This window comes from Protobothrops mucrosquamatus, unplaced genomic scaffold, assembly GCF_001527695.2.
Source record: "Protobothrops mucrosquamatus isolate PMUCROS unplaced genomic scaffold, P.Mucros_1.0 scaffold877, whole genome shotgun sequence".
Taxonomy (NCBI): domain Eukaryota; kingdom Metazoa; phylum Chordata; class Lepidosauria; order Squamata; family Viperidae; genus Protobothrops; species Protobothrops mucrosquamatus.
The window spans coordinates 381,716-387,238 of record NW_015387131.1 but is presented as its reverse complement, the minus strand read 5'-3'; positions in this window follow the sequence as shown (position 1 = coordinate 387,238).

Sequence of the window (5,523 nt, the reverse complement as noted above, 5' to 3'; positions counted from 1 at the left end):
ACCTTCCAAGTAATTCACTAATCTTTACAGAAAATGGAAGACAAATATTTATTTAAAATATCATCCAACATAATTGTGGCTCCTAAATGTATATTAATTGCTTGTTAACTGCAATAACTCATAATCTCATATTGCTCAACATTGTTTTTAATGATATTGATTGACATAAACATGATATGAATTTATTTGTGAATTAGGCACAGTAGTTCCCAACTTCTAATTTCATCTCTATGCTAAATGAAAACAAATGATAATTAGAAGTTTTACTATCTCTCTATAGTGACGATCACAATTTGGCCACAAATTAATCAAGGTTTTTCAGGGCAGCCCTTCTGTTCAATTAGCGCAATTTGATACTTCTTAATAATGGGAACCATTTTTCTATCAGAGACATATGATCACAATTTCTACACTCTCAGTGAGTTCTAAACTCAGAATAGGCTGTTTTTTTTATAGTCTAGTATTGCTTAATGGAAACCCATGAAGATTCATAAAAAAAGTAAATGGGTAGCTTCTGCTAACATTTTTTAAATCTCTTTCTTTTTCATTTTTTCTTGCTTTGTTTCTTTTGGTGTCTGCTTTCTCTTGTAACAAAAAAGCTCCTGGATAATATGCTGGTAGCATTCTTAAAGAGTTATTTCATGCTATTTGTGCACTGTAAAATAAAGCAATAATAATTTTTCAATCTGCCATTAATTCACTTTATTGTGTTTTGTGACCATAAAAAGAATTATAGACTTGGAAAACAAGTTCCTTGGGCTTTCTTCCAATCCATTTTTGGCATTTCAGGAAAATTGTATCAGTTAAATTGCACTTTCCTCTCTATGTTTCTTCTTTCTCTTCCACAACACATCAAGCAGAACAGTCAGGAAATTGACTATAGAATTTTTATTTTCTTATTTCTAGTAATGAAGTAGTGGATTTGGTAATATTTCCTTTACAGATTGATTTTACAACACTTATATCCTCTCCACTTAAAAAAGATTGAATAGTTTACATAAAATGAAATATAAAACAAAAAAAAATGAAAGACTGAAGTCATAACATTCTCATAGTTAAAATGTAATGGAAGAATGAAGATTAAAAAGCCACCCCACATTGCAATTATTCAAGCACCAAAAGTTTATTGAGAAAGTCAGGTCTTACCAGTTTTTGTAATGTTTAAGCAATAGAAGGGACATTCAAATTTGCAGGAGAAAATTATTTGAAAGAAGACAAGGTTGTTACTGAAACAGCTTCCTCATTGATTCTCCTTTCCTAACCATCCAGGTTAGGGTCCTGCCATATTCTTTCCATGATAATCTAGCAGAAGAGAGGACTCTATTGGAAGAAGGTAGTTCCTAAGATAGACCTGAAGTTGCTAAGAAATAGCAAACCTTTTGAACATTGTCTTATACTTTAGCAAACTGTGACAAGTGGTACAAAAATCTGCTGGGAGCAAAAGTTTGGCATTCTGTGCCAAAATGGCATTAGAAGAACATAGCTTTTATCTAATAGTAAATGAGAATGACCTTGGGAGACAGGAAGAATAGCTGCAGACTAGACAATGGTCAGAATAGCAGCAGCTGAGTACACAAAAGGAATAGAGATATGGTAAACATCTCAGAAGGACCCTCCCTAATTTCTTGAGCTGTAAAGGAAACAGGGGAGAAATGTACTTCTTAGACTTGCAAGGTTCTATTAATGTAATCTTACAACAAAGTTAGAGCTACTACTTTTGGCGTGCTTCTTTTCTGGACAAATTGCAAAGCTGACACATTCTCATCAGAAGATATCTACAAATGATCTTCACTGCCCAATACAAAATAATCTATCAAAAAAGGTATGGGGAGAAAATAACTTCTGAATAATAATAATAATAATAATAATAATAATAATAATAATAATAATAATAATAATAATAATAATAATAATAATAAAGTTGGAAGGGATCTTGGAGTCATCTAGTCCAACCACCTGCTCAGGCAGGAAACCCTATACCATTTCGGACAAATGGCTGTCCAGTCTCTTCTTAAAAACTTCCAGTGTTGGAGCATTCACCACTTCTGGAGGCAGGTTGTTCCACTGGTTAATTGTTCTAACTGTCAGGAAGTTTCTCCTTAGTTCCAGGTTGCTTGTCTCCTTGGTTAGTTTCCATCCGTTGCTTCTTGTCCTGCCTTCAGGCACTTTGGAAAATAGCTTGACTCCCTCTTCTTTGTGGTAGCCCCTGAGATATTGGAACACTGCTATCATGTCCCCCCCAGCAACCGTTCCTTATATGTTTTAGCCTCCAGTCCCCTAATCATCTTTGTTGCTCTTCTCTGTACTCTTTCTAGAGTCTCAACATCTTTTTTACATCGTGCTGACCAAAAATGGATGCAGTATTCCAAGTGTGGCCTTACCAAGGCATTGTAAAGTGGTATTAATACTTTACGTGATCTTGATTCTATCCCTCTGTTAATGCAGTCTAGCACTGTGTTGGCTTTTTTGGCAGCTGCAGCACATTGCTGGCTCATATTTAGGTGATTGTCCACTAGGACTCCGAGGTCCCTCTCACAGTTACTACTATTGAGCAAGGTACTATACTATACTTGTACATTTGGTTTTTGTTGCCTAAATGTAGAACCTTACTTTTTTCACCACTGAATTTCATTTTGTTAGATAGCGCCCAGTGTTCAAGTCTGTCCAGATCCTCCGAATCTTAAGCCTGTCTTCTGGAGTGTTGGCTATTCCTGCCATCTTGGTGTTGTCTGCAAATTTGATGAGTTCCCCATCTATCCCCTCATCCAAATCGTTGATGAAGATATTGAAGAGTACTGGGGCACCGCACTACACACTTCCCTCCATGTAGATGCAGTTCCATTGAGGACCACATGCTGAATACAGCCGGTCAGCCAGCTATGAATCCATCTGGTGGTGATGCTGTCTAACCCACATTTTTCTTTCTTATCAAGTAGTAGGTTGTGATGTACTTTATCAAATGCCTTACTGAAGTCCAAGTAAATTATATCCACAGCATTTCTCTGATCCACTAATTTTGTCACTTGGTCAAAGAATGCAATAAGATTTGTCTGGCATGATCTGTTTTTACAAACCCATGTTGGCTTTTAGTAATGACTTTGTTTGCCTCTAGGTGTTTGCTGATTCATTGTTTGATTATCTTTTCCAGAATCTTCCCAGGTATTAAGGTCAGGTTGATAGGTCTGTAATTTCCTGGGTTCATTTTTTTCCTTTTTTGAAGATGGGAACTACATCAGCTCTTTTCCAGTCCTCTGGTAGCTCCCCAGTGCTCCAGGATCTTTGAAAAATATAGTTCAGTGGTTCTGAAATTACATCTGCCAGTTCCTTGAGAACCTTGGGGTGTCATCCATCTGTTCCTGGTGATTTGAACTCGTCTAGGCTGGACAGGTGCTCACTTACCGTTTTCTTGCCTATCTTAACTTGTGTTTCTATTCTGTTTTCTATGGCACTATTTTTGATAGGTTGGTCTGTTTTTTCCCTTTGTGTAAAGACAGAAGCAAAAAACGAGTTAAATAGTTCTGCTTTCTCCCTTTGCTTGTCACCTTCTTGCCACTTTCACCTATTAATGGACCAATCATTTCCTTCACTTTTTTCTTGTTTTTTACATGTTGAAAGAAGCTCTTTTTGTTATTTTTGACTTTGGTCGCAAGCCTTAGTTCATTTTGAGCCTTAGCTTTCCTCACTTCATCTTTGCAGGTTCGGGTTATTTGCTGATAATTAGAATTAGTTTGCAACAGCTCCCCCAAACCTGAGAGCTAGAAAATGTATTTTGTTGAGAAAGTGAAATGATTTAAAAAAATATTTAAAAAAAAACATTTCAAGCAACTTATATTAAAAAAGTGAAAGAGAAACGTGTTATAACAGAGCTCTGCAAATCTTCAGAGCAAATCATTGACAAAGGTTTGAGTGAAGTGCCCTTTGATGTCTCTCCATGAAACACATAAATGCCACACTTCTATCTGGCAGAACAGCTAAAAGGCTATACTTTGCTCATCAAAAGTGGATTTTGCACACACATATATGCATAGAAGCTTCTGACAATGCTACCACAGTTCTCACAAGCTTGTTCAATATATTAAAAGGATCTCTCTGTCTCTGTCTCTCTGTCTTTCGCTTGCTCTCTCTCTCCCTCTGTCTCCCTCTCCCTCTCCCTCTCCCTCTCTCTCTCTCTCTCTCTCTCTCTCTCTCTCTCTCTCTCTCTCTCTCTCTCTCTCTGTGTGTGTGTGTGTGTGTGTGTGTGTGATATATCTCAGTCTTCATATCTATTTCTCTCTAAATATACATACCTAAAGGATGAATACAGTCTGACTTTGATACTTTGGAAAAACCTTGCAGAAGTACATATATTGATTGATCTGTAAATATATTGAAAACTACAAAGTGATTACGGAAACCAGCATGCATTTTGACTTGTTTTTTTAATCAAATAATTTTATTCGCAGATTGTGGAAATGCTATACGTGTAATATATTTTGATCTCAAGAATTATTTGATGGTGTACCCTATGACATTTTGAGTAATATGATCATTAGGATATATTGCATATCATGCCAATTAAATGGATACATACCTAGCTTAAAAATTCTACTGATTTATAAGCTATTTCTCATTAAATTGGAGGGAGGTATTGAGTAGCCTGCTGTAACATTCAGCATTAGATCCTGCAGTCTTTAATATTTCTATTAATGAAGATAGGGAGCAATATTTAGATTTTTGTTATAGACCTGAGTAGGATGATTTCATTTTTCAGGGGGGGCGATGGAACGAAAAGGGGCGGCGTGGGGGCGATGGAACGAAAAGGGGGCGATAGGGGGGCGATGGAGTGAGATGTTTTGGGGACACTTTGGAGCCTTCTCCTGCAGCTCCAAGCGTCCTCCACCATTTGTAGAGAGAGACAGAGAGAGGCACTTGTGCTTCTCTCTCTCTTTCTCTCTCATGCGGATTTGCCCCCTCGCAGGGCTCCTGATTGGCCCTGTGCCCAGGTGCCCCGCCCTCTGGGAGAAGCGCGCCCAGGAAGTCCCTTTCCCTGGCTGGCCCCGTCCGAGGTACACGTGGTCGGGGAACCACACAGGGAAGCCTGGAATCCCCGCTGGGAGCAGCCTGCCAGAGCCTCTGCTGAGCAGGCCAGCCTTCCCGCAAGCCACGGCCCTGAGAGAGAGCAGCCCCTGCAATCTCCAGCTGCGGGACCATTGGCCCAGCTGGCTGGGAAGGCGTGCCAGAGTCCCGGCTGCTTTGTCAGCGAAGAATGTGAGGTGAGCAGAAGATGGGGGGGAGAAAGGGAGGGAGAGGAAAGAGAGAGGGAGAGGGGAAAGAGAAAAAGAGATAGAGAGAAAGAGAGAGGAAGCGCAAGTGCCTCTCTCTCCCTCTCTCTTTCTCTCCTCACCTGGAGAAAGAAGGGGGAGGGAGGGAGAGGAAAGATTTGACCACCCACCCAGTCTGCTCTAAAGGCACAGTGAAAACACAGCCAGCACTCCCCCTGAAAATCTCTCATTTTCACTCATTTCAAGCTAGCAGTTGTGGTTC